General features: G+C 40.7%; 1 pseudogene; it reads right to left on the bottom strand.

Moving 5' to 3' along the window:
• Positions 1–4,920: 4,920 nt before the first annotated feature.
• Positions 4,921–21,743, bottom strand: LOC129516803 (hsc70-interacting protein-like; annotated as a pseudogene).
• Positions 21,744–23,788: the final 2,045 nt, after the last annotated feature.

The raw sequence follows: 23,788 nt of genomic DNA, 5'->3' as shown, positions 1-23,788 counted from the left end.
AATTCCTGTCACAATGCCAGGGCCAAGAAAGTGCACAGATGATAGGCAGCCACTCTCACAAGCTTGTGCCAAACAAGACCAGCTTCTGAGTGTGCCACGGGTTGTGGGAGAAAAATCATTGTCTCACAGGGGTAAGAAGACAGTGCGACAAGCAGATAGTGATTCAAAGCTGTCTGTGAAATATGAATGGAGGAAACAGAATACATTCCTTCCTGGAAGGCTAGCTTGCAGCTGACATCTCTTAGATTCACAGCTTGTCCCAAAGTCCAAGGAATACTTGAATATGCTTCATTTGAATAGGCAAATGTGTTCTTAATTTAAAGATAAGGAAGGAAGAGAAGCTGTATACCCTTAAGACGGCAGACAGATTGAGGGCCGTGTACGAGAGCAGGGCGTCACCTACAGAGAAGCAAAAAGGCAACAGAAGTCATGGACTCGGTTCAAACTGGCCACCTTGCTTGGGCTGTACTCTTCCTGCTGGTGGCCAGTTTTGATATTTAATCACATTTCTGATCTTCAGCTTTCTTGCTTAAGAGAAAGAGGACACAGCTTAAGAATCTGAGCATTTGTTCCATTAAATGACACCGAGTGACATTAAGTACAAGAACCATAGTACTAAGAGCTGACATTTGGTTGTCAGCTATGTGCCAGGCATTGGCCTAGTGTGTTCCTTGTGGTCTCATATTTAATCCTCACAATGTAACAAAATAATATTAAATACGTAGAGTGCTTCTATGTGCCAGGCAGAGTTCTCAGCAATATTTTACGAATGTTAACTTGCTCAATGTTTACAACAGCCCAGGAAGGTAAAGAGCCCAGGAAGGTAAGATTCATAATGAAGACACTGAAGAACAGAAGGTCAGGAACTTGCCCCAGGCTACTCACAGCTCCTGGGCCCCAGAACTAGGATAGGAATTCAGGTGATCTTGTGACTCGGCCACTCTGCGTGATGTCATGGGGAAGAGAAGGGAGCAGGGAACCTAACTCAGAGTCAGGATCTGAATCCTCCGTCTGACTTCAAAGCCCTTGAGCTCCCAAGCACTTTCTCCCACTGCCATAGGTTGGGCCAGGAAAGGTTTTTTCCTTTGTTAATCTTTACTATATGCCGCTGCACTCTGTTGCCTTAAGCACTTGAGGAAACCCAATGATTTCATGACTGATACATGTTCAATTTTCAGACAATACAAACACCTACCTGCAAAAAGAAAAAAAGTCTGACTTCTCAGATTTTACTTCTAAAATCACATGGGTTCTCTTTTGTTTCAGAGGAGACTATAGGGGGAGGATCTGCCTTCGGCTCAGGTCGTGATCCCGGGATCAAGGTCCTGGGATCGAGTCCCACAACGGGTTCCCTGCATGGGGCCTGCTTCTCCCTCTGCCTGTGTCTCTGCCTCTCTCCCTGTGTCTCTCATGAATAAATAAAATCTTAAAAAAAAGAGAGAGAGAGAGAGAGACTATATGGGCTCCTGCCTATATACACATCACCAAAAGGAAATAAGACAAGGTTTCTAAGAAACCTTTGGCTAATTATCTGGAATTATTTGATACAAAGGCATTATCAACACAGTGCATTTTAAAGATCTGGAACTCTCTATTTCGGCTTGTGGATGATGTCCAGCACAGGCTTCTTTTATACCACCCACTCATACTGCAGTGCTAGGATGTGTGAATGTCGCAGCATAAATGTGAATCTGAATGCTTTCCAAAGCCAAACACAAATGCTTTTGGATTATGCATGGCTTCCTTTTCTTCACACCTCTCCTCTCATGTATTAAAGGGACTAAAAGGGAATCATAGCAAGTCCATTTATTCACACATTTATTTTTCTGCAAAACTCAAATCCCATTACTTCTCAATGACAAATCAAGAACATGACATTTCCTATGGAAGCATACTCAGAAAGGATTCAAATCAGAAACAATATGCTATGAAGAGCACATTGAAGAGCACTACCTTGATGTGAAAGCCAGTCCGAAGCCTTGATTTGCTGATAAAATCATACTTTGGTATTCCCCAACCAATTTCACCAACATACTCATATTTATATTTTGCTGGTAAGCTTCTCTTTGAGGCAGGCCTCCATAAATATCTGAGATCTCCAGTCTTTTCCAATACTGGGCGCTTTTCTCCTATATAGGAAGTGTGCTGATGAACTTTAGGTACATGATCCTTTATATAATCCGGGCCTTAAAAAGACGGAAAGAAAGACTTTTTATAAACTGTACACTTGGGGCAGCTGGGTGGCTTAGTCAGTTGAGTGTCTGACCCCTGATCTCAGCTCAGGTCTTCATCTCAGGGTTGTGAGTTTGAACCCCGCATTGGGATCCATGCTGGGCGTGGAGCCTACTTAAAAAAAAAAAAGCAAAACAAAAACAACTTTACACTTTATTCTAAAATGCTTCTGCCATTTTAAATGCTGAAAATAATAATAGCTAATGATTATGTGGCATTTATCAGGTTTTAGGTGCTATGATAAGCCCTTTAAGATCTATTAGGTCAGATAATCCTTACAATCATGATACAGGTAGTATTGTTTTTTCTAGTTTATAGGTGGGGAAAATGAGGCACAGAAAGATTGGTTACTCTTCTAGAGTCACAGCTAACAAGCTCTTTGTGGCCAGACAGGCTGTCTCAACAGATTGGGCTCTTAATTGTCCCTGCTCTACTGCTCTGTTTAGAACCAACTTAATACAGACGTGTCTTATATGCTAAAAACCCTCACTCGTGCCACACTTGTAGGATGCAGGCTTTCAGACATTGGGGTGTTTGATCTAGATAGGTAAAAATCCTAAAATGAGAATTAGAACATTTCCCAAATGTATCAAAAGCAACTGGAAAATGGAGGCTCAGATGAGAAGGGCAGCTTATAACAGATGATGACCAAAGGCAGGGGTATTTAATACATATTGGTATTTTAACTGTAAGACAGTGAACAAAAAGGAATCACTGAATGGTGGAAGTGGGTAAAACAAGCACAAATAAGAGAAGCTCTGGGAAAGGACCCCTTAAATAAAGCTGATATTGAAAGCTAAGGATGTGAAACCTATGGTGGGCGGGGGGGGGGGGGGGGGGCGGGGGGTGCAAAGATCTATGGGAAGAATGGGAATGGTTTAAAATAGCAAGTGAGCTGCTGGCCAGAAAGAGTTTCAGAAGTCCCAGAGCCCACACAGCTGCAAGACTGTATGGACAGTTTAGGGATGCAAAGAAGACACTTCATTCTAATTTTACCAGAAATTGACCGAAGACATTGGAGACAGAAGCTGTGCTGTGGTCGTGATGTCACCGAGGTCCCTCCCAGCCCTGTGTCCTTTCACCCGGCTCTTGGCTCAGGGAGCTCAGCGTTTGCAGAGCGCGCAGGTGGGCCGGGGCTCTGACCAGGTACCCCGATGAGTGGCTGGTGCGCTAACAAACCCGTGCTTAGAACAGGCACCTGGGCTTGCCCAGGAAGTTGGACACATCAAATTGCTCTTCCGACAGGTGATCTGGGCAGATGTTTTCACAGCTTTCTAATCACCATCACTCCCCGTGATGCACTGAGTATTATTCACTGTGGCTAATTTCCCTTGATGAGTACAGCGGAGCTTCAGTTCTTTTCATGTCGGGTTTTCACTCGGGCATAACAACTTTGGTAGAGAATAAAATGGCCAGAGCATGAAAAATTGTTTCCTTTCTCAGTGTGACAGTGGTTGAGGTCTTACCTACAAAACTCCTGTCATGAGGAATTTTTGCAAGCTCTTCTGAACACAATGAAATACAGAAAAACTGTGGTTAGTCTTGCCGAAATTTCAGTGTGTGTTTAGGCCAGTGTTTTCCCAAATGTTTCATCGAATGCGACTCCCATGAGCGCACTGTGGAAATACATGTGTAGGGGGCGGGGGTGCTTTATAGTCAAAAACCTTTGCCTTTTAGGTATTCCCAGCATAGGAAAGCGTATTAAAAGTTCTGAGAACTCTTATGATCAATAAACCTGTTTACAGTTAGGTAACTCAGTGTTTCCCAAACTTATTTAAACACGGATCTTTTCTCCCCACTGGATCGTGTTTACACATTCTGCAGATACCAATAGATTTGGGGAAATATGCCTCTGTGTAATGTTTAATTATCATTAAAATTTTGTCATCGCCCCATGCTACACTACACAACTTATCTGTAGTCAGTTCCTTAGTCGCTCTGGAGACTGCGATTCTTTTTTTTTTTTTTTTCAATTCATTTTTAAAAAAGAGCCATTACTTGATAGCAGAATCAAAAGCACCTAGTTTTAGACAGTGTAGTGGAAGGTGCACACACGCTGCAAACCAAGAGGATGTTCATGTGTGTGGGGGTGAGCGCCAGTCAGGGTTCTCTGGGGCTTTAGTCCACTCACTGCATCTCTCTAAGCTCCTGTCTCCTCATCTGTGCTTTGGAAATGGTGTGATGTGATGTGCATGGCACAGGCGATTCCTGGGAAGACCCTGACCTGGCCGCATAACTGACTCAGGCATCTTCCTTAAGAGGGGGGGCAGTGGATGCCATCGCCCAAGGCAGGCCCCACATCCACAGCAGTTGCCCTAGAGCTAGCCGCACGCTCATCTGCCCCAGGCGTCCACATATCCCTGCCCAACCAGGAACACGCAGAAAGGTGCTTTCCTTTTATGTGGGTGTGGGGACTAACACAGCCTCTTAATGGTTCTAAATATTTTTAAGGTTTAAAAAGTGTTTGTAATTCCTGGTAGGAAAACATTATCTGAATGAATACCCTAATGGCAAAGCGCTGGAGAATGTTCCAGTTGCATGGGGGGCAGAGGAGTAGGGATTCTCCTCACAGCACCCCAGCTTTCTTCATGAGAAGGTCAGAGGTACACTGGTTCGTATTATTGCGCCATCCATTAGGTGACTGAAGTTGCTTTTCCTTCAGCAAGGGCTTTATTTGTCAGAAGGGCATTATGCTTGACCGCCAAATTTGGCTGACAAATGTACTGATGAGATTCATAACCTTTGGGGTGCTCTGATATTCTGACATGTTTGCTGGGTTCTGGGCCACATCCTTGAAGGCCACCATCACTTCTGAATCCTGTATGGCTGCAAGAACCTCTGGGTCACTAAGGATTTCATCGAGTCCAGGCATTCCTGCAATTCCAGGCATCCCCCCGGCCCCCACCATTCCAGGCATTACTCCAGGAAAATTACTAGGCATTCCCCCAGGAAAGCCACCTGGGAAAGAGCCATACCGAGCTCCTGATTGTCGTCTGGCTTCTTCCTCCCTCGGCCTCTCTCATGTTCTCTCCAGGCCTTCTTAACCCTTTCTATTCTTTCTTTGATCTCTTGCTCTTCACGTTTTCGCTCATACTTTCTCTGATGTTCAGCAATTTTCTGGGCCCTCAGTTGAACTCTTTTCAGCATGGCACTAGCATCTTCATCGTAATCCAGTTTATGAGCAGGGGCAAGATCATCTGCTGCTTCTTCCCAATGACCAGAAGTCATGTGCTTTCCCTCGCCACTTGTAAGGCCGAGCTGAATCAGGATTTATTTCAATGGCCCTGTCATAGTCTTGAATGGCAGCATTTGGCTTCTGTAATTGGATGAAGACACTCGCTCCCTTGGCATACAGAATGGCCAAGCGAAAAAAAAAAAAAAAGAATGGCCAAGCGAGGATCCAGTTTGATGGCATCTGTGAACAGGTCAGTGGCTTTCTGTAGGTCACCATCATTTAGGGCACCAGCAGCCACTTTTTTCTCATTCGCCTGATCCATCATTTCCTCGGTTATCTACATTTTCATCTCCCATTTCTTGAGGAGCATCGGTATCTGGTTCAGTCACACCTTCCTTGGCAATTTCTAGATCACTTTCCTCACTTGATGGTTCGTCTGTCTTTACTCCACCGTCTTACTATCTGTTCTTTCTTCCTTGACATTGTCTTCTGGTTTAGTCTGATGAATAGCAGGTGGTATTTTACCCCCCACGCTCTCCACTCACTCCTGCAGGGAGCGCATTTCCTTGGCGTGCAGAACGCTCGGATCTTGCTTACACGTTTTCACGGAGGCCCGGAGCTCGCTCACCTGGCAGGGGGCCGTGGTCCGGGAGTGGTGGTAGGTGGCAGGTGACAAGCACAGCTGAGGTTGCAGCCTGATTCCAAGAGCAGGTCCTAGCTCAGTGTCACCGTCTGGAAGGGGGAGAAAGGTGCTTTCTCTGAGAAGACTGCTCTACAGGTGTGTGGCTGTAAATGAGCCATTTTTGCTTTTCCAAAACTCACCCTCCAGGGCCTAGACTCTATGCTGACTCTCATTCCCTGCTTAAAAGTAAAAATTTCCAATTCAGATGCAAACCATGGTCTCTTTATTTTCCAGTTAACAATGGTCATCTCTGTTCAACTGTAGTTGCTACTCTTCCTCCACTGTCATAGTCACATTCTGATGGGAGGAGGTGCACCGTCGTCAAAACCTGTACCAGGCTTCGTGGCTCCACATTTCTCCATCTTCCTGCCCTGGAAAAGCTATGTACTTTTTCTCTCCCCTGCGCATGAGCCCAACAGTTTTGCTCATTTATGTTGAAATTCTAGATTTATAATTAAGGATGTGGTTTGGAAGCTCAACTACTGTCGGTTCAAATCCTGGCTTTGTCTTAGGCAGGCTTTGTGACCCAGGTAAAGTTATTGGGCCTCTGAGTTTTAGGCTCCTTATCTAGAAAATGAGAATGGTGATGCCTACCTATCTTGTAGCCGTGTTGGATGGAGAGGAGAGAATCAATTTTATTTAAAGCAGTGTTTAGATGAGAACGTGGCATGTAGTATATAGCTAACACTAGTGTCTTTTCCTCTTTTTTTTTTTTTTTGGTTTTTATTTGATGTTTTGTCTTACTACATTTTATAAAAAACATATTTTAGGAGCTTTCACTGATGAATGATTTATTCTTTTTTTTTTTTAAGGATTTCATTTATTTATTCATGAGAGACACAGAAAGAGAGGCAGAGAAATAGGCAGAGGCTATGTTCCCCACCCCCATGCGGGACTCACTCCCAGGACCCCAGGATCATGACCTGAGCCGAAGACAGACGCTCAACCACTGAGCCACCCAGGTGTCCCTGATTTATTCCTTACTGTGAACTTCCTCTCCAGAAAGGATCTAGATGAGGGGTTGGCAAACTTCTTATAAGGGGCCAGAGAATAAATATTTTTGGCTTTGTAGGAAATACCATCTCTGTCTTAACTACTCAACTCTCCCATTGTAGGGCAAAAGCTGCCATTGACAATATGTAAACAAATGAGCATGGCTGTGTGCCAATAAAACTTTATGGACACTTAAATTTTAATTTCATGGAATTTTAGCATGTAACAAAACATTATTATCCTTTTGCTTTTCCCCTATTTGAAAATGTAAAAGCCATTCTTTGTTCACCAACCCTGCAAAAGGTGGCAGGACAAATTTGAGGCAGGAGCCATAGCTGGCTGACCTCCGCTCTAGATGGTGGGAAGATGGTGGTCACTAAGGAAGCAGATTGTGTCAAAGGCTGGAAAGAGCACAGGCAGGCAAATCTGGGAGGTTTTCCAACAAGCTTTGTCTGTTGCCAGCCCTTGAAAAGGACCCAGCCATGGCATGTGTCAATAGAAAAACAGAAAATTCCATCTCTGAGGCAAATATCTCTCTGACCTCTTCACATTTGCAGTGTTTCATTTAATTAATCAACTCAGTCATTCATTTATTCTTTCACTTATTCATTTACTTGACAAGTACTGATCTATATGTCAGGCATTGCTCTGAGTGCTGGGAAGACAGCAGTGAGCAAAGCAAGCACCCTGCCTTCATGGAGCTTACATTTCCTTAAGAGGCAGGCAATAAAGGTAAACAGTCTTTCATTAGCTTTCATTTGGCTTATAACAGTAACTTCCTAACTAGTCTTGGCTCTGGTTTCTTTCTTTCTTTTCTTTTCTTTTTTTTTTTTTTTAAGATTTTATTCATTTACGCATGAGACACACACACACAGAGGCAGAGGGAGAGGCAGGCTTCATGCTGGGAGCCCAACATGGGATTCGATTCTGGGTCTCTGGGATCAGGCCCTGGGCCGAAGGTGGTGCTAAACTGCTGAGCCACCTGGGCTGCCCTTGGCTCTGGTTTCTATCCTGTCCAATCCATCCTCCACACAGCTGCTTAAAAGGAATTAAACCTCGGTTAAAATAAATACCCCCTCTCCTGAGAAAGCATGAAATGGTTTTCTACAGCGCTCATAATTTTTTCCATCCAGATTTCTTAGGATGGCTGATTGGTGTCTTCATAACCTGACTTTAGCCTACTTATTGATTTTTACCTTCCTTCACTTTTTCTCATTATCAACAGTCATGTCTTAAGGCTTACTGTGAGTGATGCTTTTCTAGAAAACATCCCTAATCCCCCAAGTCAAAATTAAACCCTCACATACTGCCTTTATAGTAGTTGCGTTTAATTTCACTTTCCTTTTTATATCATATTTATTGGATCTTCTCTATCTTTAAGCTCCTAGTGGGTAAAGGCTATATCTTATTCATGCCTATAAACTTTAAAAAAAAGATTCAATTGAAATATATTTGATATATAACTGTGTAAATTTAAAGTGTACAACATATTGATTTGACACATATATTGTAATATGATTGCCATTACTGATTATTAGCACATCTCTCTTGTCACATAATTATAATTTTTTAAATGGTTGAAATAATTAATATTTAGTCTCCAGGCAAGTTTGATGAAAGTAATACAGTATTATTGTCTATATTTACTATAGTGTGCATTAGATCTCTAAGACTTATTTGCTACTCTTTGCAACTCTGTACTTCTTAAATATTTCTCCTTCTCCCATCCAGCCCCCAGGCCCTGGTAACCATCATTTTACTCTGTATTTTTGCGAGTCTGGCTTTTTTAGTTCCACATATAAATATATCATATAGCACTTATCTTTCTCTGACTTATTTCACTTAGCATGACGTCCTCAAGTTCCATCCATATTGTAGACGGCCTTTCTCATGGCTGAATAATATTCCATTGTATATACGTATTACCTCTGTTAACTCTTAATTGCCAGCACCGTACTTTGAACATAGTTGGTTCTCAAGAAATACGTGTTGAATGCTGAAGTGAATTGTTAGTTGAATAAATGAATTTAAAAATTCCATCATCCAAAAAGCGTGCACTTCTTGATCTGGGGGTCATGAGTCTGAGCCCCACATTGGGTGTAAAGATTACTTAAAATAAATAAATAAACTTAAAAAAATCCATCATCAGACAGGAAGCATATAAACTCCCTTAAAGACAAGCAAGCATTTCTTTAAGTATCTAAAGAGGAATCTACTTTTCCAGAGCTGCCTTGAATCCTCCTATTTTGGATTTTATGGTATGACACTTAAGGGTAAGGTCAGAGGAAGAACTGCTTTTCACAACATTTATTTTTAATAGTTGGAGGCAGAGAGAAGGATGAGAGCTCATAGTAATATTACTTCATTTTATAATATTGCCTCATGAGGCCAATTCTCCACTTCAGTGACCAAAATGAAACATTCCAAGGAAATAAATCGAAAGGAATCAAGTGGAACATGGAAATGAGTGTTTTAATAAGTATATTTGGAAATCTGTTGACAATATGGGCATAAATTTGCTATCACAGATGCGCTGTGCAGAACAACCGGGCTTATTGGGAGATTCAAGGCAAGGCAGAGGTCAGAGGTGACGGTGGGAATGTGAAACTATGAAATGAACTCTAATGGATGCATCTCACATATGAATGTGTGGGGAAGAAGAGAGGGGATGATGTTAGGAATTAATTTTTGCAACTGCTAATGTGAATAGGACTCTGAAATTCCAACAATTACCAAAGAATGGATCCATGGACTGGAGAAATTTTAAGGACTTCAGTTCAGTCCCATTGGTATCATTATGCAGTGGGTCTAACCATTAAATGAACTGAGAGATTAAGTTTGTCAGATTTCTGAAAAAGCCAAATAAACATCAGGCAGAAACATTCTTGCTACATAACATTTGTTCTTCTCTCAAACAATAAACCTCCTGTGGGTAATCTGAAAACATTAGGGACAGCCTCCATAACCATAAACTTCCTCCAGTAAATTCACGGGATTATTGTGTCAATAAGGTAATTTATATGATAATTACATATGAAATTACAAATCGGAATTTAGAGTTATAAAGAATTAGGGATTTCACTTGATACTTATGCACGGTTCAGCCGGTGGTTGAACTAATACTGATGGCACCCTACTGTGTGCCTGGAGCTGGGTCAGGGTGAACAAAGATCGATAAGACATGACCTCTGTCCTTCTGGTTTTTCATATGCTGTAGACTGAATGATGGTGTCCCCCTCCAAGTACATATGTTAACTCCTAAGGCCCAGTGTGAAGTTGTTTGGAAGTTGGGCCTGCGGGAGGTGGATTAGGTCATGAGGGTGGAACTCTCATGCATGGGTTTAGTGTCCTCGTGAAAGAGACCCCAGAGAGCTCTCTCGTCCCTCCTGCCTTTTGAGGTTATAGCAAAAAACGTAGCCATCTATGAACCAGGAAGTGGGCCTCACCAGACACTGAATCTCCTCTCACCAGGAGCCTTGATCTTGAACTTCCCAGCCTCCAGAACTGTTGTGAATAAGTCCCCCAAGGCTATGATTGAGAGTAGCTCCAAGCAGACTAAGACACCATACAATCTAAAGACTATGTTCATCTCCACTAGGAAACATGGCTCTCATGACAGACATTGTTACTCATTGAACTTTATTATTTTTTTTTAGATTTTATTTATTTATTCATGAGAGGCACACACACACAGAGAGAGAGAGAGAGGCAGAGACACAGGCAGAGGGGGAAGCAGGCTCCATGCAGGGAGCCCGATGTGGGACTCGATCCCGGGTCTCCAGGATCACGCCCTGGGCTGAAGGCAGGCACTAAACCACTGAGCCACCCGGGCTGCCCCTCATTGAACTTTAAAGTACAGTTTGATCTGAGTTTCCAGTTACTGCTTAGGCTTCTAGCTGTTTCATGAGTGTCTTGTCTCTCTGCTTGTCAAGCTAGCCCTTGTTAGTTCCTTGTAGAGACAGGAACTGTCTTCTCTTTGCTTTGTGACTTCCACAGCATTCTGGGCAGTGCAATACACTAAGCAAACACTTTGTAATAATCCTTGAAAAAATGATTACTTTATCATTAAAGTTGCTGATATAATCCAAAAATATAAAATTCTGCATTTTGCCTGGGAGTGCACAAAGAAGGCAGGGTCAAAAGTTTTGCAAACATCACTGGACTTTTACTTGGGAAATACAACTGATGGACTCATCCTGATAAAACTTTGCAACCAGATGATTCTCTGCATGTTCATCTCACCTGAAGGTGAAATATAAGTAGATAATAATAAATAGGTTTCATTGTTTTGTTTTGGTTTTTATCTTGGGAATTTTCCTAGTATAAGCGTGCATAGAATAATCAATTGTATTACAAGGAACTTTAAAAAAAATATTTTGTCAGAGAGAGAGAGAGAGAGAGAGAGAGGGTGAAAGAGCACATGTAGGGGGAGCAGCAGGCAGAGGGAGAAGTAGGTTCTCTCTGCTGAGCAGGGAGCCCAACGGAGGACTCAATCCCAGGATTCCCGGGATCACAACCTGAGCTAAAGGCCGATGCTTAACCGACTGAGCCACCCAGGCGCTCCTATGAGTAACTTTTTACCACTCAGGGAAACAGGCTCTAGATGTCCCTATGAAAAAGGATATTTAAAAGATTTATGTATGTTGTAGATTTATGTAGGTGATATTAAGGAAAAACTCATTAGAGTACTGTAAATAACAGGAAATCCATGGCAAGTGGATTAAATAATAAGGAAAATTATTGTCATGTAATAAGATCTTCCATGGTATGAAACTTCTGTGGTTGCTTAATTCAGTAGCTCAGTGATGTCTTCAGAAGTGCAGGTTCTTTCCATCTGTGTGTTCTGCATCAGGGGCCTTCAGGCAAGCTCCCCTTTAGGTTCTGGCAAGGCTATCAGATCCAGGTTTCATATACAGACACCATAATGCCCAGGATTGGGCGGAGGGGGCCTGGTTTATCAGTGGAGAAGTCTTTCCTAGAAAACCCCAGATGAATTGCTCTCTCATTTTATTGGCCAGGATTGAGTCATTCACTTCTTCTGAAAACCAACCACTGGCAAGAGGATTGAGACATCAGTGACTGGCTTGGATGAGTCAGAGTTTGACCCTGAGTCATGTGAGGTGAGTGTAGACACTCAAACAAAATGGAGATTTTCTAAAAGGAAGAAGGTGTATTGACCTCTGAATTATCTGCTACAAAGCATATAGGGAACTGTTCCTCATAGAAAAAAAAATAAGGAAACAAAATCTCCACACACACACACACACACACACATATATATATATATAATGCAACTTTTTGCTGCTTTGCAGTCTACTTGAGGACCACATCAATTATTTGGAGTCACTACTTCACCCTCCTTTGGTTCTTGCCAAGGTCTCAAATCTTTATAATCTGTTTTGGTGTCTGTGCTCTCCTGCCTGAGGATATAGCTTCATAGTGAAATGATACCAAGAAATGGAGGCAAGTCAGGGGCTCCATCAGAACCCATCTTCCCAAAATGCAAGGGAGAGAGAGCAGTTGTTGTGTTCCTCTCAATGTAAATCCTTTAAAAAAAAAACAAAAACGATTTTATTTATTTGTTTATGAAAGAGAGCAGCAGAGGGAGAAGGACAAGCAGACTCCCCCCCCCCCAAGTGTGGAGTGTGACGGTGGCTCCATCCCAGGAACCTGAGATCATGACCTGAGCTGAAATCAAGAGTCAGACACTCAACTGCCTGAGGCACCCAGGCGCCCCTCCATTTAAACCCTTCGGGAGCAGAGATCTACAAACTTTTCAGTAAAAGAGAGCGAGTAGATGTGTTCGGGTTGTGGGCCACACCATTCCTGTCACAACTCCTCACCCCTGCCATTGCAGCGCAAAAGCAGCCCTAGGCAACATGTAAACATGTGTGCCTACATTCCAACAAAACTGGATGTATGGACTCTGAAGTTAGAATTTTATGTCATCTCACATGTCACAAAATATTCTTTTAATTTTTTCCAACCACTTACAAAGTTAGAGACCATTCTTAGCTGCATAAAACGAGGTGTCAAACCAGATTTGGTCCACAGGCTGAAGTTAACTAACCCCTGAGCTACAGTGTGTCTCGTATTGGCCTTTTATTTTACACCTCTGTCATTCATATTTTAGACAGCAAGTTTCTGTGCTGATTATTTCACAGCAAAAGTAAGCACCTAAAAAAAAAAAAAAGCATTTTATTTAAATGCATTATTTTGCATGAAAGTGTTCAGGTTTCCTTTGTATAGTAAGTCCCGGCAGAGACCATTGCTTTTTTCTACCTTGCTGATGTTATTTTGGTCTCATTTCATTTCTGACTTTGTGATCTTGATTTTGTTATTATTAGGATTGCATAAGTGACCAGTGAGGAGATGCAAATATAGTTAACCTGCAGTGCAAATAAAAAATAGAAAAAGTGGGGGCACCTGGGAGTGGCTTAGTGGTTGAGTGTCTGCCTTTGGCTCGGGTCGTGATCACAGGGTCCTGGGTTTGAGTCCTGCATCAGGCTTCCTAGGGGAGCCTGCTTCTCCCTCTGCCTGTGTCTCTGCCTCTCTCTGTGTTTCTCATGAATAAATAAATAAAATATTTTTTAAAAATAGAAAAAGTAGGGTGGAATACTGTATTATATAGATAGATTGGAAATAACATAAGAATTGCACTGGTTTTACCCCACTGGAAAGAGCTAAGAGAGTATGCATTGCTCCATTAGTGCTCTGAGTAATGATGGTAATTACCACCTAATCCAAAGAGAAGAGCATAACTAACACTGGCCTGGGTAGAAATAGCTACTTGAGTTATGGTGCTATGAATAGTAAAATGTACCATTGACTTAACATCAGGTTTGCTTCAAAAGAGAAAAGAAAAGAGATTTGCCACTTTAAATGTAGATGTTGATAGTAAGGCACATCAGAATTACAGACAAGTTAAAATGTAATTTATTAAAATAACACTTTTCAGCTCAAGTGAAATATGGTAATTTCCTTCTCTGTTCTCTGGATAAACAGTGTATCAGGAAAGCATTGTCTACTTCTGGATGCCAGCAAGTGAATTCAATTTAGACTAGTAAGTGGCGTTTCTCACCTTGTAAATTATATAATAAACAGAGGTGCCTGGCTGGCTCAGTTGGTACAGCATATGACTCTTGATCTTGGGGTCATGAGTTCCAGCCCCACACTGGGTGTAGAGATTACTTTTTTAAAAAGTAGAAATGGCTAAACAAAAAAAAAATAGAAATGGCTAAAGGCATGCTAGAAAACATATGAAGCTATTTGAATTATTGAGAAATATTTAATTGTAAAAAGTAAGAAAGCAGTCATCGACAGATAGGTACTCTTTACATTTTTTGTATCCCTTTTGTTACGCCTTTAACCCTTTCTACTTGGACAGTGGGGGTACTAGTTGTGCTCCCAAATAATTAAAAGGATTGAAAAAAAATGCTTACTTATTCCCAGAATAGATTCCACTATACTGCAGTGCTCTGCTTTTAAAATGAAATTGTGAACAGGTGAAATATTAGACTCACAAAGCCACGTGAGAGCAGAGATTTATACATTATAAGCTAATTTACAGTTCCTTCTCGGGCACCTGGGTGGCTCAGTGGTTGAGTGTCTGCCTTTAGGTCAGGTCGTGATCTTGGGGTCCTGGGATCGAGTCCCGCATCGAGCTCCTGGCAGGGAGCCTGCTTCTCCCTCTGCCTATGTCTCTGCCTCTCTCTCTGTGTCTCTCATGAATAAATAAATAAATCTTAAAAAAAATCTTTAAAAAATAAATAAATTTCCTTCTCACTCCATATCTGAATATCCTCACTTTGGGATCTATTTTCCATCCCTGTGAACAAACACTTCCTCTAGAATGCACTTGGTATAATAGAGCAGTTGGACAAGGAAAATGGCAACTGGGATTTTGGCTTTAGCCTCAAAGCCATGGGCTGAGTGAACTTGGGAAAGTCATTTTGTCTTCCTTGGTTAACCTCAATTTCTTCTTTTTTCTGCCCCCAACAATTTTATTAAAGTATAACTGAAATACAATAAGCTGCATATATTAAAGTGTACAGTTTGTGTAGTTTTACATATATATACACAGGTAACAGGTTTGCCAGATAAATACCAGACACCCAGTTAAATTTATATCTCAGGTAGACAATGAATAATTTTTGTAGTATAAGTATGTTCCAAACATTGTATAATACATATACTAAAAATATATTCTTTATCTGAAGTTAAGTTTAATTGGGCGTCCTATATTTTTACTTGCTACATCTGGCAACCCTAGTCATTAAATATCACCACAATCAAGATAAAGAACATACGCATCACCCTAAGAGTTTCATTATGCCCCTTTGCAAATCCTTTTTCTCACTCCCTACCCTTTTCCTGTACTCTAAGCAGCCACTTATCTCCTTTCTGTTGCTATAATTAATTTGCATTTTTTACAATTTTATGTAAATGACCTCAATACAGTAAGCACTCTCTTTTGTCTGGCGTCTTATGCCAAGCATAATTATCTTGAGATCATGGTTAGTATGACATGTAGGGATAGTTTATTCCTTCTTATTGCTAAGTGGTATTTTACTGTATGGTAGGCAACAATGTATCCATTTTCCTATGGATGGACTTTAAGGTTATTTTCAGTGTGTAACTGTTACAAATAAAGCTGCTATGAACATTTGTGTACAGCCTTTTTATGGAAATGTGCTTTCATTTCTCTTAGGTAAATACTGAAGAGTGGAATAGCTGGACCATATGGTGGGTGTATTAACTTTTTAAGAAACTGCTGAATTGCTTTCCAAAGTGGTTGTATCATTTTTCATTTCTACTCACATGGCATGAGAGTTCTGCTTTCTCCACATCCACGTGATGCTTGGTAGAACTGGTCTCAATTTTTGCCATTCTAATAGGTGGGGGTGTCATTGGACTTTTACCTTGCAGTTCTCTAATGATTGATGGAGTTGAGCATCTTGTGCTTATTTACCATCTATATGTCTTTTTTGGATGAATTATTCAAATCTTTTGCCCATTTTTAAAGAGAATTTATTTATTCATGAGGGATACAGAGAGAGAGAGAGAGAGAGAGAGAGAGAGGCAGAGACACAGGCAAAGGGAGAAGCAGGCTCCATGCAGGGAGTCCAACGTGGGACTCGATCCCGGGAATCTGAGATCACACCCTGAGTCAAAGACAGATGCTCAACCGCTGAGCCACCCAGGTGTCCCAAATTGCATTGTCTTCTTATTGAGAATTTGAGAGTTATTTAGATGTTCTGGATACAAGTCTTTTGTCAAAATGTATTTTGCAAATATTTTCTTCTGGTCTGTTCTTATATTTTTATCCTCTTAATAGTGTCTTATGGAGAGTAATTTTGATACTGATCTTTTTATAAATGTTCTTTTATGGATCGCACTTTAGGTGTTGAATCTAAAAAAATCTTTGGCTAGCCCAAGGTCACAAAGATTATCTCCTATGTTTTCTTTTAGATGCTTTATAATTTTAGGTTTTTCATTTGGGCCTATGATTCATTTCAAGTTAATTTTTTAAAAGATTTTATTTATTTATTAGAGACAGAGAGAGAGAGAGAGAGAGAGAGAGAGAGAGAGAGAGAGGCAGAGACACAGGCAGAGGGAGAAGCAGGCTCCATGCAGGGAGCCTGACATGGGACTCGATCCCGGGTCTCCAGGATCACACCCTGGGCTGAAGGAGGCCCTAAACCGCTGAGCCACCCAGGCTGCCCCATTTCAAGTTAATTTTTATATCTGATGGGAGATATGGTTTGGAAAGTTCAAAAATATCTTATGTATGGATATTTAATTGTTCTAGCATCGCATGTTTAAAAGATCATCCTTTCTCCTCTGAATTGCCTTTGCTCCTTTTTAAAGTGATGTCTGTATATATATATATGTATGTATATGTACATACATATGATATGTATGTGATATATTGATATCGATCACTAACTATATACATCATCAAATACACATACACACACATACACAGTGATAGTTTACTGGGTCCCTGTATAAAATGCATTTCTTACTGTGGGCTGCAGTCAGAAAAGTTTGAGAGCTGTTGATATAATGGTCACTTGATTTACTTTCCTCTCTCTCTCACTTTATTTCTCCTTGCTGAGTTTATATCACTCCCTGCGTAATTCACACTCTGCCCTTTCATTCACTATTGTAGTTTGCAGGTGGTTTAAGGCAAATTATTTCCTTTCTCATTTGTTTTGCTTTTTTGGGAGGCATCATGATGTGGACAAAAGAGAAAGGACCATACCTCATCTGAATTCTATTTCATCATAGGTTTGTGGCCTTCTTCAAAATATTTACAGTTTCTCTGGCTCAATTTCCTTATCTGAAGAACAAAACCACATCTAACAACCTCATACAATGGTTGCAAGAATTGAGAGAGATTGTATGTAGCATGTGGATTATGCCTAGACATGTAACTGGCACATAACAGATGCCTAATGAGAGCTATTATCATATCATGCACCTTCTGATCATTTCTGTTACTCCCCTCACTTTCTGCCAGGCTCATTCCTTCTTCCGAGCTAATCTATTGTAGCCTCTACAAGATTAGCCCTGAGATGAGTAAATACAATGCCCTTGGCTACTGTAGTGAGAAATGCTTGCTGCTATGACGCAGGAAGTATCATGGTGCCAAACAGATGGAGATCAGATTTAATTTTAATCTAAAAAAGAAAAATTCTTCCACAAAAGAAACCTTAAAACTCTCCCTCCTATTGTCAAGATAGACAAAAAAAAAAAAAAAAAAACTCCTCTCTAGACAGAACGCAGCTGCTAGAAATGCAAACCATTCTGCTAAAAGGACTGAAGATGTAGCTGAAACCATTTCCCAGGAACCAAAAGCCAAAAATTAGAGCGCTCTGTGACTGCCAATGGGGGGCAAGACGACTCTAACTTACATCAGATGAGAAAATATCTGACACTGAAGAGAAATTTGACTCAACCACTGTCTGTTTAAGGGTTATTATCTGTTGAATGCATTGCAAAGAGGAATTGGAGACTATATTTGTTTTCTTACTTAAATATTAAAAAATAATCAAGGAGCCACTCTATGAATTCCTAGATTCCTAGCCTAGGTAGTCCCGACCTGATTATACATAATTGAAATTCTAGCAGTTGGCATGGTTGTCCTATTTTTGCACTTTATCACAATTTTAATAAATGTACTCATCCTAATTACAAATGATGACCTGGTATAGAAGCTTCAGATGAGGAGTGTTTCATCGATACCTCATTCCAGAAACTTAGTTAATAGGAGTGGTGTTTGGGTATTTGGATGTTCCACAGAAACTTTAATCTGAGCTTTAATAGGTCGAGAGTTGCATCTTCCAATATAGTAGCCATGTCCACAAGTGACTATCAAGTACGTGAGTCCCTAGTCCAAACTGAAATGTGTTATAAGTTTGAAAACACATATCAGATTTCCAAGACTCAGTACAAAAGAAAGAATGTAAAACATGGCCTTGATACCTTTTGATATGGATTTCATGTTGAAATGATAAGAATTTGGGTATATGGGATTAAAGAAAACATATGATTCAAGTTATTTCACCTATTTGAATTTTTTAAATGTGACTACCAGGGAACTTTGCATTACATATTTATGGTTTGCCTTGTACTCCTATTGAACAGCACTAGTCTTGAGTTTGGAAATGTGAAATTCTATGATACTGAAGCCGGTGGATATTAGAAATGTGGTTATCAAGATCGGGAATACTTGTTGGAGTGTTTGAGAGGGCGAGGTATCTGTGTGCATAACTCACTGAAGAGTCAGACAGAAGCAGTCTAGAAGGGTCTATTCAGGAGACCAAAATGAAACTAATTTGAGCAACCGTGTTTATGCAGGGGAAGAGCAAGTGGCTTTAATGTGTGGGTAAGTGACCACACCCTGTCAGTGCAAATGTAATGTTGGACGTGTTACTCATCCCTGAAACCTCCCTCCCAGGTTTCTATAGCTAATTGCTCACAGCTGGATCCTTTTTAAAGTGAGATTACACTCCCTACAGGATATGTTGCACATGCTGACATCTTGAGAGTTTCTAAGTTTTTACTCCGCATAATACTCACGTTAGGTCATTTTATGGCTTTGAATAACACACTGAGTATGAAAGATGATTGTAGGCAACACTAGATGGTGACAGTGGAAATCCCCTGGATCTCTACTAGTTGTAACCAAATAGATACAAGACGACTTTAGGGACAGAAGGTTTTTAAGTCAGAGCAATCACAGACTAATAATCACCTAATAATGAGACATAAATAAAAAATATGTCAAGCATAGATAGGTCAACTTCATGGAAGCTTAGAAATTAGGTAGTCAGGATAGCAAACGTTGATAGTGTCTGCTAACCATAAACGAGGGCTGAGAGGTCTCCTGTTGACAGGTGTCACTCAAAAGCGGACAGGGAGGAGGGTCAGGCCATTATGGTTTAATGCCTTTGAGTCAATGCTGCTCATTGTTTTCCTTGGAATGCCAACATTTTTCTAGAATAGTTGTGTAAAAGTGTTGATACTAGCAGCATTTTCTTCTAATATCTATTAAAAGTATATTTAAGAATATAATAATTAAATATAATGTGGTTGTTGTCAGTAAACTGTCTTTAAAAAAATGCTGTGTTTGGGGTGCCAGGTGGCTCATTCATTGGGCATCTACCTTGGGCTGGAGCTGTGGTTCTAGGGCCCTGGGATGGAGCTGCTCAGTGGGGAGCCTGCCTCTCCCTCTGATCCCTACTTGAGCTGTCTCTATCTCTGTCTCTCTCCAGTAAATAATTTTCAAAAAAATGCTGTATTTGAGGTTTTCGGGATGTTACATGTAAGATTACCTGATACATGGCTCCCAGATATTCATACACATATTCCTGCTGTGACTCAGTTTTTTATCTGTAAAATGGGGATAACAATATCATTGTGACAGATTTTTATAAGAATTACATAAGATAATTCATGTAAAGAATTTAGAACAGTGCCTAGCATATTCTATGCTGTCAATAAGTGTTAGATGGTGGTGATGATGATGATGATGGAGAAGATCTGATGGATGCATCTATTTAATGATCACTGGTCTGTTCATTTTCATGTTTGTAATTTTAACACATACTTATGAAATCAAATGTTGACTTTTTATAGTAAATCATTAATATAGTAAATCATATTTCATTATCTGCTTTTTAAAAAGATTTTATTTATTTATTCATAGAAACACACACAGAGAGAGAGAGAGAGGCAGAGACACAGGCAGAGGGAGAAGCAGGCTCCACGCAGGGAGCCCGACATGGGACTCGATCCTGGGTCCCCAGGATCACACCCTGGGCTGCAGGCAGCGCTAAACCCCTGCACCACCGGGGCTGCCCTGATTATCTGCTTTAATCCAACAGTACACTTTGTTAACTCTATCCTTATTAAATTCTTTGAACACATTAGAATTGAAAAAATATTGCTGTGGTTACATAGCTAAGACTCAAGAAACATTCATTAAATCCATGAATGAAGTGAATGTGAGCAGTGTGGTGCTAGACATTGGATCATCCAGTGTTTTCTTTCTGCTCTGAGTCGGTAGCAGTGGTAAACGTTTAACAACTGGCTCTCAGAGGAAAAAGCTATGATTTTAGCATTTACATTTACCAAATTTTGTGGTGTCAATATTCCCACCACGGCCAATTTAAAACTACCAATTTGATGTCATTGAACATAGGATTGGAAAGAGCATAGCATCACCTGATAACTTGTTTTTTTTAATATTTGTTTTTTTTTTTTTGAAGATTTCATTTATATATTCATGAGAGACAGAAGGGGGTGGGCAGAGACACAGGCAGAGGGAGAAGCAGGCTCCACGCAGGGAGCCCGATGTGGGACTCGATCCCGGGTCTCCAGGATCAGGCCCTGGGCTGAAGGCGGTGCTAAACCGCTGAGCCACCCGGGCTGCCCTCACCTGATAACTTATTAAAAATGCACAATCTCAGGCCCTTCCTTCTATTCCTGAAACAGAAACCCTGTCTAATTGTGTCTGAACAATCCCTCCAAATGATTTAGATGATGCTAAAGTTTAAGAACCACTGCCTTGTCCTCCTGCTGTTGTTTCCAAAGGAGCAAAAGTGCTAAGTAGCTTCGAACATATATTAGTGTGCTAACGAGTGACTAACAATGTTGGTGTTTTGATTCTTGAAAGCATCTAATTATGGCCTCTGAAATTGTAACTCATATATTCCTGGAATCAAGAAAGGATACCAAGCTGCTACCCTTACGGGAGGGTAGAAAGATCATTTCATCTTCAAATATTTCCATGTTTCATCTGCAGTTCAGAGGCTCTGAGAATGGGTCACTAGGTGCTACTGGTTGTGATTTCTGGTGGCTTCGGTAGTAGACTGTGGGCAAAATTCCTGTGCTAAAATAAATAGATGTCGTGTTCCATTACTGGATATATTAATCAACTTGGGTTGCCAGTTGCTTTTGGAAATCGCATTAATACAGCCCTAAATCCAGTTATTGCACTCACAGTATTGGCAGAGACCTACATGTTTCCAGAGTGTTCTGGTGCGGTCTCTGGAGGTCAGGAGGTACAACCTTGGATCCTAGGTAGGGTTGCTTCCTGAGGCTGCTGTTCATCCAACTGCCGAATATTTCCAGCCGCAGAGCACGTTCCATTTTGGGGCAGGTCTAATTATTCTTCCAGATATTGAACTGAAATCTGCCTTCCTGTCATAGTCATCTGAATTCTGATTCTTATTTAATAATCTCTTATTGGACAGCTGTCAGATATAGAAAAGGTTCACACTAGCTTCTTTTACAATGTAGGCTGCCCATAGAACAGTCTATTGGGTGTTCATCGTGTAATATGATGTTCAGACTCTACCATCCAGCCTCCTGGTCCTCTTCAGTATATTGATGGCATCCTTAAAAGGTGGCATCAGAACCAAAAATAACGCTGCTGTGTGGTCCAGTCAGGGGAGTCGGCTGGCTTGTTGAACACGGACTCTGTGATTGTGTCAGCTTTGTCAGCCTCGGTGCTAACTGGAGTTAGCTGACTTGGGTTGGGCTCATTTTGAATTCCCTGGCAGCCACAACCTTCACACCACGCGATTACACAATGTGTCACCTGTTCTTCACTTGTATTGTTGATTTTTAACCCAAAGTGCAAGGTTCGTATTTATTCCCGTTAAGTTATGATCTTGTTAGTTGTAGGCCCTAATTCTAAAATACTATCTTTTACAACTCAAATCAGCATCTCCTTTTATTCTCTCTTTTTTTTTTACCCCCATCTCCCAGAAGGGCACACTTTCTTTCGTATTCAAATCACTGAGAAAACTGTTGGGCAAAACAGAGCTAACTCCTGCTCTCCTCCTCAATCAATTATTAAACATCAAAGCTTGAAACTGGAATACAATGTCCAGGGGAAGTACCGGTTAAATATTGACTTTCATTTGCCAATTGTACTTCAGTCTGCCTTGTAGCCCGGAAAACGAAAACACTGCAATCGCTGTAAATAATTCCTAGGCAACATGTAGGATACTTTAATAGATTTATTTGACATATATATCCCCATTCTTTGATGTGTGCAAGAGACAGTTTAAGAATAGTATAGAATAATTAAAGGCTTTAATCATAATCCTGGATTAGTTCGGGTACTTAGCATTGATACTACCTATACCAAAAACGTTACTATACATCTGTTCCTTTGCAACTTTCTTTGGATTGTTTTTATGTTTATGAAATTTGTTCCTCAAGCGGCTCCTTAAATCCGTAAAAATTGAAAATGATAAGGATTTTTTTTTAAAAAAATCTCCTGTTTAGGGCAGAACTTCGTGTTTACGGGCTATGTGAAGAAACATATTCCTTTTTTTTATTTTTTTTTATTTTATTTTTTTTAAGAAACATATTCCTATACTCTATGAGCTGCATGGTTATGTAGAGTGTGGAGCTGAAAGCAAATAACATCAAGATCACAAATGCCATAATTCAACTCAAGAGATGGTCTCTGGGGTGCTATCTGATCTGATACCTTCAGACCCCCAGAGAGGAAAGATCAGAAAATATGTTTCAGTTGACACAGGTGAGGGGGCAGGGGAGGTGACTTTTTCTTTTCTTTCTTTCTTCTTTATTTTTTTAAAGATTTTATGTATTTATTCATGAGAGACACAGAGAGAGAGGCAGAGACTTAGGCAGAGGGAGAAGCAGGCTCCCTTTGGGGAGCCCAATGCAGGACTTGATCCCACAACCCCGGGTTCATGACCTGAGCCCAAGGCAGATGCTCAGCCACTGAGCCATCCAGGCATCCTGACTTTTTCTTTTAAACATGACTAATCCTGGCTAGTCTAACATCATAGAATTTTGAAATAATTTTGGAAGTACTGCTGATAGAGAATAGTATGAAATATTTGTTTATTTTGAATCCCCCCCTCGAAAGCAGTATCATGTACTGTTGCATTACTGCTTTTAGGAAAGCAAATTAATTTTACACATTTGAATAGATGGTCAGTAGTCCCAAGTGTACAGTTATTACTGCATAATCACAGGTTCCTCACAGTAACCAAAATATCATATTTATATGTTTTAATTTTTATTTACTTTTAAAGATTTTATGTATTTATTTATGAGAGACACAGAGAGAGAAGCAGAGACAAAAGCTCCCTGCAAGGAGCCTGATGCAGGACTTGATCCCAGGACCCCGGGATCACACCCTGAACCAAAGG

The sequence above is a fragment of the Nyctereutes procyonoides genome, unplaced genomic scaffold (assembly GCF_905146905.1).
Source record: "Nyctereutes procyonoides isolate TBG_1078 unplaced genomic scaffold, NYPRO_anot_genome, whole genome shotgun sequence".
Taxonomy (NCBI): Eukaryota; Metazoa; Chordata; class Mammalia; order Carnivora; family Canidae; genus Nyctereutes; species Nyctereutes procyonoides.
This window is presented reverse-complemented; position numbering and strand designations above follow the sequence as displayed.